Source organism: Dipteris shenzhenensis, chromosome 15 (assembly GCF_047967505.1).
Source record: "Dipteris shenzhenensis isolate YYH24624 ecotype China chromosome 15, Dip_SZ_1.0, whole genome shotgun sequence".
NCBI classification, from domain to species: Eukaryota; Viridiplantae; Streptophyta; class Polypodiopsida; order Gleicheniales; family Dipteridaceae; genus Dipteris; species Dipteris shenzhenensis.
In genome coordinates this window covers 22,221,833-22,237,212 of record NC_141610.1, presented here as the reverse complement: position 1 = coordinate 22,237,212, position 15,380 = coordinate 22,221,833, and positions in this window count along the sequence as shown.

Sequence of the window (15,380 nt, the reverse complement as noted above, 5' to 3'; positions counted from 1 at the left end):
AAGCGGACTTTAAACCATTAATGAGAGTGTGGTGTTGTTTTAAAGAGGAATGCAAACAGCAAGAACAGTGTTCATTGATGTTTCGCCTTACACGGGTTGTGTTAATCCAGTAGAAAATTGCATTTTCCCTACAAAATTTGATATAGATTGTGGTGATTCTATTTTGCTTCATGAGTTATTATCGTACCTACAGATGCTAGATGATGCAGTAGATGTGCACAGTGCCATCTCTTCTAACAAATTTGGTCAAGCTCCGATTGTCGAAGGGCATGATATGTTCTATTATTTTCAACCAGTGATCCTTGAATTCAAAGAAAAAAACAAAGAAGTTCTCGAAAAGATGAATGTCGAGTCTCATATGTCTACTCGTAGTTCAAAAAAAGACACAGAGAAAGGTATTACTTCACCTATAACCAAAACTAGAGTGAGAGGGACTTGTCCTACTACAAGAAGTATGGTGCATGCTCAACATGTTACATTGAATGAAGAGGAAGAATGCATGCTAGGAAAAATTGCCAAAATGGGGCCATTGAAAGATAGTGAGGCAAAACGCTTTGCTATGGTTCTTGGATGCAAGGAAAGGGGAATCACTGCCGATGCTGCAAGGGCATTCTTAGCCAACTTGATTCAATTTTATTGCATAGACAACCCTCAGGGAATGTCAGTGATCTTGTTAATTAGAGTTGTAGACACAAATGCTCATCTAAAACATTTGTACCTACATTCTGATTTATATTTGGACACTATTTGGTTAGATTCGACTAGCAAAACATTATGTATCAATTTGTTTTGTGAAAGAATTAATAGACATTGAGTTAGTACCTTGTCCAAAAAATGCTACGTGCTTTGTGATGTGAGTTTGTATTCCTCCACTAAAAGAATGATTCTTTGATTTTAAACATATGATAGGTGTTGCACATTGTCCTGAAAAGTTGAAGAGCTATCTTATTACAAATTTTGATCCTGCATCCAATGGCTTATGGAAACATAAATTGCCCATACCCATTGAGGACGTGTTCGAAATGGATGGCATCCATTATGAAGTAAAGAAATCAACAATACCTGGGGCAGGATATGGTCTTTTTGTACATACGAGCATCAAGAAAAAACAAGATTTGATGGTATATAATGGTCCAAAGTATGATTATGATACTTGGAGATCTCTCCTCAAGTTTTTCCCAAGGATGAAGACTTATGGAATGTTTGAAGATCCATTCATTGAGCCATTGACAGATGTGAAATGTATTGTGGGAGATGTATTGTATGGAAACATTGCTGGATATATAAATAGCTCAATGTATTATAAAGAAAGAACAAATGTTATATTTGTATACATCCCTAAACTACCACCTTGGGCTCAAAAGTCACAAGGAAATTTGAGTGCCCATGGCTACATTACTGTGCAAACCATAAAGGATATCTCCTTCGGAGATGAGCTACTTTGTGAGTATGAATACTAGTATGGAATTGTTAATGATTATGTTAAACGATGTGGTGCAAAATTGGCTATGTCAATGGTTTTGATTATAGCTCTATTGTGATCATGGAGAGTTTCATGAGCTCTATTGTGATCATGGAGAGTTTCATGAGCTCTATTGTGATGGAACAGTGTTTTTGAACACCACATTTATAAGATGGATGTCAAAGCTCTACCATAATCCTATTGGCATATGTCAATACTACAATTTATCAACATAGAAACATATGCATTTGACATTAATTTGATACATCTTATATACCAAATAAAAATTAACAGTTGTTGCAAGTTTAATTTTGTTTTTGAAGACCACAGTTATATGAAGGATGTCAAAGATCTATAACAATCCTATTGCATATATCAATACTGCAATTTAATTTACTCCAATGAATCTTCCTAACGCAACATCTATAAATTGGCTTTTGTTTGTGGTTTTGATGCATACCAAACAACAAACATCTTTCTTTCACTAGCAAATCAACAAATTTTTTGGCCATGGAGCCATGTTCACATCTATTAAGGCCTTTTGCCATAGCAACATACGGAAGATTTTTGCTTGGGTTTCTAGGAATTGGGAAAGTATTGTGCATGGTCCTCAATGGAACTAATGTTTCAATAAAAAACATCAAATTTTACTTTTGAAGTGACTATATTTTATTTCGTGGGAATTGGGATTTTCCCAAATTCTCTAATATAGTGTTCCTCCCACTCCCATCCTCCCACTCCCATGCCCATTTTCCCACCCCCACCTCCCCCATTCCCACTCCCTCTCCCATCCTCCCACCCCACCCCTCCCACTTCCACCCCCACCTTCCCCACTCCCACTCCCATCCTCACACCCCACCCCTCCCACTCCCACCTTCCCCACTTCCACCCCCACCTTCCCCACTCCCACTCCCATCCTCACACCCCACCCCTCCCACTCCCACCCCCACCTCCCCCATTCCCACTCCCTCTCCCACTCCCATCCTCCCACTCCCACTCCCCACCCCTCCCACTCCCACTCCCATCCTCCCACCCTCACCCCACCCCCACCTCCCCCATTCCCACTCCCTCTCCCACTCCCACTCCCATTCTCCCACCCCCACGCCCACCTCCCCCATTCCCACTCCCTCTCCCACTCCCACTCCCATCCTCCCACCCCCACCGCCCCCGTTCCCACTCCCTCTCCCACTCTCCCTTTCTCCCACTACCACCCTCCCACACTCCCTTTCTCCACACTCTTACTCTCCCTTTCTCCCACTACCACCCTCCCAACTTCCACTCCCATTCCCACATTCCTACTATCAATTCCACTACTACTTACTATTACTTAAATAAATGATATTACTGAAAACACTCATAGGATTTAAGGTTTAGGGTTTGGTGGTTTGGGTTTAGGGTTTGGGGTTTGGTGAGTTAGGGTTTAGGGTTTGTGAGATAGGGTTAGGGTTTAGGGTTTGTGAGCTAGGGTTTAGGGTTTGGTGGTTTGGATTTAGGGTTTAGGGGGTAGGGTTTAGGGTTTAGGGTTTAAGGTTTGGGAGTTAGGGTTTAGGGTTCAAGGTTTGAGGGTTAGGGTTTAGGGGTTAAGGTTTAGGGTTTGGTGGTTTGGGTTTAGGGTTTAGGGGGTAGGATTTAGGGTTTAGGGTTTGAGGCTTAGGGTTTAGGATTTAGGGTTTAGGGTTTACGGTTTGGGGGTTAGGTTTAGGGTTGGGGGTTAGGGTTTAGGATTTAGGGTTTGGGATTTAGGGTTTAGGGTTTAGGGTTTGGGGTTTAGGGTTTAGGGTTTAGGGTTTGGGCGTTAGGGTTTAGGGTTTACGGTTTAAGGTTTAGGGTTTAGGGTTTAGAGTTTAGGATTTAGGGTTTTAGGTTTTGGGTTTTGGGTTTTGGGTTTAGGGTTTGGGAGTTAGGGTTTAGGGTTTTTATTGGTTAGGGTTGAGGGTTTAGAGAGTCAAGATTAACATTTACTATTTAGGGATTAGGGGTTATGTGTTAGGGTTTAGGGATCAGGGTTTACGAGTTTAGGTTTAGGTATTAAGGTTTAGGGTTTAAGGGTTACGGTTTAAAGGTTAGGGTTTAGGAATTAGAGTTTTGGGATTAGGATTTCAGGATTAGGGATTAGGGGTTAGGGTTTACGGATTAGGATTTAGGGGTTTAGGATTTAGGTTTAGAAATTAGGGTTTAGGATCTAGGGCTTAGGGTTTAAGGGTTTAGGAATTAGGGGTTAGGGTATAGAATTCAGGGTTTAGAAATTAGGGGTTAGGGTTTAGGGTTTAGGAATTAGGGTTTATGGTTTCAAGGGTCAAATTAGGGTTTAGGGTTTGGGGGTTAGGATTTAGGGTTTAGGGTTTAGGGTTTGATTATATTTTTAAACAAGATCTAGATTTTTAAATCATTAATAAAGTAGATTATTGAGAAGAGACTAATGTTCTTTATAATGGTTGTTACAGCTTGTTTGCAAAGGAAACTCACAATGGAGATGGCTACAAAATTTATTCCAGGGATAGAGGTGATTCTATGTTGCAAAAGAGAAGTAGTTGCATTTGCTACAATCCATGAAAGTGATCCAAATTCTATTTGTCATTGTAGAAGACTTGGCGAAGATAAGGTGGTGGTTATCGTATCAAGGATTCTTAGTGCACATGTTGAGCTAAAGCATAAGTGTGGGGATATGGAAATCCTTGGAGATGTTATGCCCTATAATACTTCCAACAATGCATTTATTGCATGGGACAGAGATGAGACTTATCCAACACATGTCATCAGGAATACAAAGTGCATATCTTTGGATTTTAGAGTGGGAGATATTTTACAAATGTTATCATTTGCAAATAAGAATGTAGCAGAAGGTCAAGTCTTGGGATTTGAACAAGTGAAACACTAGACATTTGCACAGATGAGAATTTAAAAAGTTACTGATGATGGTATGGATGATAATTCAATGTCATTGGATGGTCCCTACTATGAGGTAGGTAAGGATTTGAGATGGAGCATGTAATTTTTAAAGATTGGAAAGGCTCAGCATGTGGTTTTTAATTATAAACATAATGTATACTACAACATCAAAGAATTGAAAGAATATGCCAATGTATCAAGCTCTATTCCTTCAGAGATGGATGATTCCAATGCACTCAACTATAGCACTGACACCTTATCAGAAGTCGATGAGTTCATTGGTACTGAGAAAGAAAAATATTTCATAAGTGATGCCTTATCCGGGGTGGATGAGTTCATGCACATTGAGAACTTGGGCAAAGATGTCAAAAGTGAGATATTTTCAAGCATGGATGGCTTCATGGATACTGATAAAGTTCTTGGAGTCAAACCAAGTAACTATGGAATTATGGAAATCATGCACGATAGTATAATGAGTGATGTTCTCTCTAGAGTAGAGGAGTTTCAAGACTATGGAGTTATGAAATCCATAGAAAGTGCATCAATGAGTGATGTTCTCTCAGGAATAGATGAGTTTGAAGATCATTCTGGACACTCTATCACCACTGACTATGGAGTTATGAAATCCATAGAAAGTGCATCAATGAGTGATGTTCTCTTAGGAATAGATGAGTTTGAAGATCATTCGAGACACTCTAATGCCATTGTGACAAGTGGTTCTACGATTGTATCAAAAGTAGGGATGAGATCAACAAAGGACTATTCAGTATTTGACTTTAATTGTGAAATAGTTAATGTTACAAATGGTTTGACGAATGTATCAAAAGCAAGGATGACATCAAAAAAGGAATATTTAGTATTTGACTGTCAAAGTGATAAGATCAAGGATGCAACATCTCATGAAAACAACGTGACAAATAAATCTTACAAGGAGAACTACACAAATCCAAATAAGAATGTACAGAAGGTCCCAACACGGACATACAGATGCATGAAAAGATGAGTCTAGGCAGATCCAGAAAAGCAACCAAAGATAATAAGAGTAATGAATGAAGATGTTATGCTAAAACCAATGCAATCTACATGCTGTAAGCATACATGTATGCGATCCATTAACTTACATGACATCAAGGGTTGTAGAGAACATGTCTGGCAAAGGAAAGGAAGCAGAAGAAATGAATACCTACTCACGAGATTGTCTTGCTTTCTTGTAAGTGATAAGAGAAGGCGAAGTTCAGGACAACAGATAAGGCCTCTTATAAATGGAAAAAGTATTTGTAATAATGCATATCACATTATTACACGATTATCACATGGCACATATTGGAATCTGGCTAATAAAGCAAAGTATGGAGTTAAATTTAACATTCATGGAAACATAGGAAGGCCCAAAACAAGAGCCTCAACGGTTGCGGCAATAGCAATTTTGAAAGATTACATTTATGATAATGCTTGTATTCTCTTTTGTCATGAGCATGGAGATTTGGCTAGTTGTCCGAAGTGTGGGGAACAACGATATAGAGATGACTTGTAGGGTGAGCAAATACCGGTAAAGGTCTTGAGACACTTTCCCATCATTGCAAGAATACAGCACATATTCCGATGCAAATCCATAGTGGAGTTGATGACATGGCATGCATCTCATCGGTCCACTAATTGCACATTGAGGATTCCTGCAGATTGTGCAGCTTGGAAGCACATAGATAATCAATGCCCGGACTTTGCGAGGGAGCCACACAACTTACATCTTGGGCTCGCCATGGACGGCATGAATCCTTTCGGATTATGCTCGACATCTTGGTCGACATGCCCATAGTCGTGGTGAATTACAATATCCCACCATGGCTAATAATAAAAAAAGGGACACCTCATGCTTGCACTACTTGTGCTAGGGAAGTACAAGGCAAAAAATATCGACGTGTACATGGCACCTTTGATAGAGGAGTTACAGATATTATGGAGAGGAGTGCGGGTCTTTGATATTTCTAGAGCTCCTAGACATACCAATGATATTTCAATCAGGGGTATCTTGATGTGGACCATGCATGACTACGTAGGATATGGAGAGTGCGCAGGTATGTGGTTGTGTCTCTACAAGTATAACATAGGATTACGCTTTTATGACTCTCTTTCGCATGCATGTCTTATACTAACACATTCATGCACGCGTGCAGGACTTGTTACAAGTGGGTACCATGCTGGTCCTGTTTGTGGAACGGGTTTGAAATCGCTTGCACGATACTCCAAACATATGAGGAAAAATGTTTATGAAGGTCATGCTCGATACCTTCCATGGGACCATCTCGCACATGGAGGTTAGCTTGATCCACCACCATCATATTTGAAGGCAAGTGACTAGATTCAAGCTTGGAGGGCGAATGGAGAGGAACATCCTCCTGGTATGAAGAGGCTATCGATCTTTCACAAGCTTCCTTATTGGGGTCAGTTACAAATCAATCATCTCTTGGATCCCATGCATATCTTCAAGAATATGGGGGCTACTATTTGGGCACACTTGGTTGGTTCCAAAGACTCGAGAGGAGTGCGAGAAGACTTGCGTGCTATGAATAGGATGTCTCGTTTGTGGCCCCAAGTGCATGCTTCAGGAAAAGTTGTCCTCCTGAAAGCAACGTGGATCCTCTCTATGAGAGAGGAGGCAGCCGTTAAGGCAGACATTGCTTCTTTTCAAACACGGACAGGGTACATGCGTTGCTTGAAAGGAGCATTTTCAAAGGACAATAAGCTTAGTGGGCTCAAGTCCCATGATTGGCACAAGGTCTTACAGGTATTCTAAGCTGTAGAATTAGTGTATCAATAATCGTGGTGCATTAGCATAATTATGATTATGTTATATTGTTGACATGACTTCTTTGATGCTTTGATAGTTCATCCTCCCAATTACAATAAAATGGTGCTTACAAAAAGATCTTAGAAATGCTATATTCAAGATCAATGGTATTGTGAGGTATGCTTACTATCAAATCGCATTGATTGCATTTTCTTCAATTTAAGCTGAATAATCTGTAGACTAATTATGAAAATATCTTACATGGGCATGTGAAATAGGTGGATATCTCAAAAAGAGATCTCCATATTGAGCATCGAGAAGGCTAGGGTGGAATCCATCGACGCCGTTTGAGAAGCACTTTTCCTCGAGCATTATGACAACTTAAGTCCACTTGCTTGTGCACATAGTTGATGAGGTGGCTATTGTAGGTACCGTTCATAGTCGATGGATGTTTTTTCTCGAGCGGTTTATGAAAACTTTGAAGGCATTTGTAAGACAAAGAGAAAGACCAGAAGCAAGCATGGCAGAGGGATGGCTTGTGCAAGAGTCATTAGTATATATCACGGAGTTTCTTGCATCCACGGATCCCGATATGCCGCAAGCTTGGCATAACAAGGATGATGATTGCATCGTTGGCAAGGTTCCCCAAGGAAAAGGGATTGAAAGGAATATGAGCGAAGAGCAAATGCAGAAATTTAATAAGTTTTGTATCCTCAATAACCTTGAGATGCAGAAGTGGATTGAGAGATATGAAGTGGCCAAAGCAGAAAGAATAAATGCAAGGACGAGATTCAAAGTAATGTACAGGCGATCGCAACCATATCCACGGGATCTGTCTCTTCTCTCCACTCACATGTCACTTGATTGGCTACAACTGGCTCTACGTAAAGCCGAACGCGATGGAGAGACAATAAACGAGTGTGAGCGAGAGTTATCATCTCGATGTATGATGCATATAAGTTTCTTACCTCTTGACATAATTAAGTAATTATTTGTGGCAATATACGCTATAAAATAGATGCATCTTCATTGTTTTAATGATGCTCTTTTACAGTACAAAAAGTACAATGCATTATGGTCATATGGACGACATTTTCGCGTGGAACGCATCGATTCAAAGAGAGTCACGTATGATTGTGGAGTCATGGCTAACTTCACACAAGATAGCCCAGCAAGTGCTTCAGATACCAATCTTCTCTCCTCACAGTTGGATTATTATGGAACCATATACGAAATCTATGAAGTTGATTTCAGACGATTTAGTATTTTCATTCTTGATGTAAAATGGTTTAGAACTATTTACAACGGTCCCCATGCGATAGTGAGAGAAGATAGTAGCGGTTTCTTTGCAATAGACTCCACCAAACATTGGACCGATGAAAGTGATACTTTTGTTCTTCCCGAGCACTGTGAGCAGGTAGGTGCATACTAATTATTTAATTAATCGAAGCTTTTGTTTTTAAAGATCCATTGATACATGTACTTAAGCATAATTTCATATATATAATTGACGACATTTGGCACCCATCTTCAATATAGGTGGTTTTTCATCCGGATCATTTTGATCCAAGATGGTGGTACATGCTCCAAGTTGCACCACGAAGTAAGCAAAATTTTGAAGATAGAGATGTGGATATGGAGATGCCACTACCAATGCCAGATCCAATTGATCCCGATGAATCTAGCGAAGAAGATAAAGATCACAATATGAGCCAAGAGGAAGATGTGCATAATGACATCGCACGGGAGGAAGATGGAGATCACAATATTGAGGAAGAAGACAATGATCATCAAGAATCACCACACTTTATTGAAGAAGATGATCATGTACTTTTAGATAAACGTACGATGCTAGAGTACGATGATGATATAGGAGATCAACTTGGTATAGGCTTGATGTACATGCTCTCATACTTTTATTCTCTCAAAAGATCAAACATGTATGAAAATTTAAAAAATTTTATCATTGAAAAAAACTAACTTTTAAGGCCTATATGAGTAAAAAAGCTCCTATAAAACATTGCTATAAAAAAGTATCTCAGTGTTGCTATATAGTGACACTTACAATTCTGATAAACGTCACTATATAGCGACTTTAGAAATCATAGCTATATAGCGACATTTGCCTAAAGTCGCTATATAGTGACGCTTTACAGGACGTGCTTCCCTTACCGATATAGCGATGCTTTACGGGACATGCTTCCCATACCGATGATTAGTGCCCCATGCGTGCTAAACATCGGTACTTAAACGTCGTAATAGGATCCGTGTGTAGTAGTGATGCTCGATTGTTTAGTACTTTTGGATGTCCGGATGCTCATTGTGTTTCTAGATTATTGGTTCTTGATTTGTAGGATCATTATGGGCCTTTCTGTTGTGTTGCTATGGCTTTCTTACACTATGCAAGTGACATTTCAGCCCTGGCTTTATGGGACATATCAAATCCAATACTTCAAGATGCTCGAATGCTCATTGTGTTTTTGGATTATTGGTTCTTGATTTGTAGGAACTTTATGGGCCTTCCTATTGTGTTGCTATGGCTTTCTTATACTACCCAAGAGACATTTCAGCCCTGGCTTTGTGGACATCTCAAATCACCCCTCCATACTCATCTTTGGAGTGAACAAAGTAATTTGCTCATACATTCATCCTTGGTACAATAGAAACGTGAGACACTTGAATATTTGATGTGTTCATATACATTGCATGAAATAGGTCATTTTATGTGGATGAATGAATATGCAAAACATGAAGGCATGATTATAAAGGTTTGAGGAGGTTTGACCCAATTGAACTTCGAGAAGAGCTCAAACATCGAACTTGAAGATCTCAAGCCCTGATTATGCATCATTACTATGTCAAACAAGTTGAGATTTCCAGGAAGATTTTTCTATTTTTCACACATACTTTTCACTGTATCATGCACCAAACATAGTGCCTATACTTTGTACTGTACTATGGACAAGTTCTTGTCTTATGCCCTTGTACTTTCCACATGCAATTTGCACTGTATCATCCAGCATTACACTGTATCATTCAATATGGCATATGGCCATCCTTTGTATATATATTTTCACATAGATATATATAGTGGCTTAGGTTTTTTCCCTTGTACTCCCCAAGGATTTTTTTTCATCCATAGCTAGAGGGCCTAGTTTGAGTGGGGGTGTTAGAGCTATATATAGCTTGCCCTAACTCAGCCTAGTCCTTAACTATATATATGCCTATGATCTATGAATAGAATCCCTTTCTTGGGAGAAACTCTTGTGTTGGTCTCTCTCTTCTTTCTCTTTCTCTCAACATAACTCTTGTGTCTGTCTCTCTTCTCTTTCTCTTCCTCTCAACAAAAAGCACCTCTTACAGTGTATGGCCAGTGATATTGGTGAATTATAATCTTCCACTCTCTATGGCTATTAAGAAAGGACATGTTATGTTATCCCTTCTAATTCCAGGGAAACCTAAAGTCAAAAATATTGATGTTTATTTGGAGCTTTTGATTGACAAGCTAGACATACTTTGGAAAGGTATCGAGGTGCATGATGTGAGCAAGCCTCCCTTGTCACGAGACTTCAACTACAAAGCAGTGTTGATGTGGACAATGCATGACTTACCAGGCTATGGTGAGTGTTCAGGTAAGCATTGCACTTTTAATTATGAGTAGGCAACCGATGTGGCACCCTAAACCCACCTTCAACTCTTAATTATGTCTATTGTTCAAGTCTCACTACATCAGGTTACCATGCATGTCTTGTTTGTGGTCCTTCACTAGTTGCCTCATGGGTAGACGCATTGAATAAGGTCATCTATGAGAATCACCATCGATTTCTCCCACCTGATCATCCTAGATATGTCGCTCCTTGGAATGAAATCCCCCCACAATCACTCACTACGGAAGATTGGATGAGAATTTGGGACAGTTCCACGACTCCTCCACCACTAGGCATGAGCCGATAAGGGTTTGTAACTATTGTGTGCTATCTTGGCTTGAAATAAATATTGCCCGCTGACACTTTCTTTTGTTTAGATACTCCATCTTTTATCGTTTACCATATTGGTCCCACCTCAAGATCAATCACTTGCTTGATCCCATGCATATTTTCAAGAATGTGGCATCTACCATTTGGTTGGTAACATTTGAATGGGACACGAGATTCTGCAGGCATAAGGCAGGATCTACGCGCCACAGGGAGGATGCATGAAGCTTGGTCATAAGAGAGACCAAATGGGCGTGTTTTTTTTCCTCGTGCACCGTGGAAGTTATCAAAGCTAGAGATGGTGTTAATGAAGCACGCTATCACTACCATTCATACTCCCACTGGATGCACGAGGTGTTTGAAGGGAGCCTTTCCAAAGAGCAATTATATGGCCTCAAGAATGTGGCATCTACCATTTGGGAACATTTGAATGGGACACAAGATTCTACAGGCATAAGGGAGGATCTACACACCACAGGGAGGATGCGTGAAGCTTGGCCATAAGAGAGACCAAATGGGCGTCTTTTTTTACCTCGTGCACCGTGAAGGTTATCAAAGCTAGAGATGGTGGCGGTGACGCGCACTATTACTACCATTCGCACTCCCATTGGATGCATGAGGTGTTTGAAGGGGGCCTTCCCAAAGAGTAAGAAAAGAGGTGTAGAGCAATTATATGGCTTGCATTTGAAATCTCATGATTGGCACAAGATGCTCCAAGTAAGTATTTTATGTGCATAATATATTTTTCCTTCCAAATTTGTGAGTGAATTAGAAGCAACTAATCAACCATTCCTCATGTGTTCAGTTCATACTACCTACTAGCATTTCTCGCAATGCATCGAAGGACGTGAAGGATTGTATTTACTAGATGGGCGAGCTTGTGAGTTACTTTATAGGATACAAAATGTGAATATTGTATTTACAAGATGGGTGAGCTTGTGAGGTACTTTACAGGATGCAAGGTGTTCATATTGCTAATATTGCATACTTTTTCCTTTCTAGGTATGTGAGCTCAAAGGAAATAGATCCCACCATGCTTGAGAATTCTTGAGTTATGTCAGTGGAGGTGGTTTGTTTAGTGGAAGAGACATTTCCACGTTCTATTCTCACAAGCCAACTACATCTCATAGTGCATTTGGTGGATGACATTGCTATATGCAGAACTGTACATGCACGATGGTTGTTCTTCCTCGAGTGCTTCATGAAGACCTTGAAAGGTTTCGTGAGACAAAATGCAAGACCCGAAGTTAGCATGGCCGAGGGTTGGTTAGTACAAGAATCACTTGTATATATTTCTAAGTTTCTTGTTGATGTGGATAGCTCTCTCCCACGACTATGGAGAGATGATGAAGACCTAAGGATGACCTCTATTGTGCCTCAAGGGAAAGGACGCAGCAAAGTAATAGACACAGAGTTGCTTAATAATATCAACCTCTATTGCATGCTTAATTGTGATGTGATGAAAAGATGGGTGACAAGATACGAGGATGCAAAGGCAAGGAGACAAGAAGAAAGGGTCCTCTTTTGTACACACCACGGATCTCATGTGCCATACCCTCAGTATCTAAGAGCACTTCCAAAGGATATTCATGTGGATTGGCTACTTGACGAAATGGAGAGAGCAAAGAGAGATGAGGGGATGCATATCACAATGGAAGAATGGGAGTATGCTAGGGGATGCATGAGCAAGGTCGGTATATAGAATGTTATGCATAAGTTAGGAGCTTTCAATCATTTAGATTGCTTATTTAATTGATTTTGTCTTGGTGTAGAATACTATGTTCAATGCTATATGGTGTGAGGGCAAGCATTTTCAAACACAACGAATTGATGATAAGAGAAACACACAAGATTACGGCATCATTGCTAGCTTTAAGGGAGCCAATGGAGCCATGGATGATTATTGTGGCATAATCCAAGATATTATTAAGCTTGATTTTCGACGCTTCTTTGTGTATGTTTTGGATGTAAAGTGGTTTAAGGACTTGGTGGAAAGAGGCCCTAATGCAACAATCAAACGCCATGCAAGTGGCTTTGTAACTATTGACTCCACAAAGTTTTGGCAAAGTAAGGACACACTAGTACTACCGCAACAATGTGAACAGGTATTGTACACATATAAAAATACTCACTTTTAAATATTTGATACCTTCGATGCAAGGAAAATAACATGATTATATTTGTGTTTGAATTAGGTTGTCTATCAAACAATGGTGGCATGTCATACCTATTACGCCACGTTCCAAAGTGATGTATAGTACATTTACTAATATGGAGCGTATGGAGGATGATCATGGCCATGGAGGTGATGATGACCGTGATACGAGAGAGGAGGATGATCATGAGATAGGAGATACAAATATTGAGGCTAGTACCCGTGAGGACAAGCTTACCATTGGTGATGCTGATTTCTATGAGCACATGAGCAGCACAAGTAGTAGTGGGTTGAATGTATTCGTAGATTTCAACACTGGTTTGGATTTTGAAGTAGATAGTTTGGCAAGGGTTGATCTCATTGAGGATGAGATTGAACCGTAGCCCATCATTGATATTGGCAAAACTATTTTACATATTGTTTCATTCTCCTCACCTCACTTAATTTTTATATATGTGGCATGGGTTTGCAAAAAAGCATTGATATTTTTGTTAAAATTACGTGCTTTGGTAATCATGGGCAATGTTTGGAAAGCAGTGATGTACATTTATCAGGCTGTCCCAAAATCTCACTTTTTGTATTCTCTATTTTGCATCTAAATCCGCATCTAAATCCGCATCCAATTCACAATGCAAACGCGTTGGTAGACACGCTAATAAACATGCTAATAGACACGCTATTAGACGCACTATTAGACGTGCTAATAGACGTGCTAATAGATGCGCCAATAGATGCGCTATTAGACGCGCCCGTAATTTCTCTATTTGAACAGTGCCTATAGACACGCCCGCTATTTTGCACATCTATGAAGCGCATCTATAGTTGCTTTGTGTTGTTGTGCAAGGTTGCCACTTTGCAGTAGTATATCTTCATCAATGTTGCCATTTTATAATAGTATACCTTCAATAACTTTGCCATTTTGTATTTAGTATACCTTCGGCAATGTTGCCATCTTGTATCTCCCCTAAGGGAAATTTTGTAATATATAAGACATGATGATTAGAGAGTTTTAGGAAATTTTGCATGAGCATGTTGTAACTATTACCTTTTAATAAAATACAAACAATAGTGGGGGGGAATGGGGTTGAAACAAGCCCTATTCTATGCCACAATTTTTTTTTAAAGCTTCACTTTCCCAATGTCAGTATATACTAACACTTTTTCTGTTAGTATATACCAACAATAATATCGAAACACATTAACTGACGGATATATCGATGATATTCCGACGCTTTGCATCCATGGAAAAAAAACAAAATAGTGTTAGTTTCATCGGTATTAGTGTCGGAACCGACCAATACCTTGTAGTGTGTGAACAGAATTCCTCTAATTTGAATAGATTTGACTTACAATGTGTGGACCTTCTATTCAAGTTGATCAAGATATATAATGCTAAAGGCATGTCCTTATATAGCTCATAGATCATTGAATTTATGTCACAAGATGTGTAATTATTAGCATTAGAGGCCATTGCTATAGTGGAGGATTGAAACACTTGTAGATTTCCATGTGTTTAAAAAGAAAAGTTCAAATTTCAAATTGCCATTTATGAACAAATTTAGCTTTTTAAGACCAAAGCCATTGAAAAAGTCATTTGCTTTCTCTTCTTATCTTTTACATCCAAAAGCACTTGCTTTATCACTATCCTCTCACTATCTCGATTTGCTCTACGCTCACCTACATTGGCAATGTGTGTACAGGGTGCCTTGCAAGGCGTTGTTGGTTATCCTAATAAGCCAATTGGCAAATATTTGGAAGGCCATGGTATATACGAGTGACGTTGAGGTGCTTTGAAATAAAAAAAGCTATTCCCTCAAGATTACCTCTTCCTTGAAATTATCGTTACATTGTTTCCGTCACATGTTTTTGAGCGCGACTTATTGGTTTGAGTACGGCGACATATCTTGGTTTTGAATAAAAGTTGACATATTTGGAACAATGAACTACCTGACTTTGCGGCTTCTCCGAAATGTTCTGCAGCGTAAACAATTTTCCTTTAAGCAACGGTACCACAAATTTCGGCAAAATGAACTTATACATATGGTCGATTGGCGACTACGGTTCTGGGCGGCCTGCTAGACGAACCCTCAAGCTAAAGTGTCCTTTCACTTT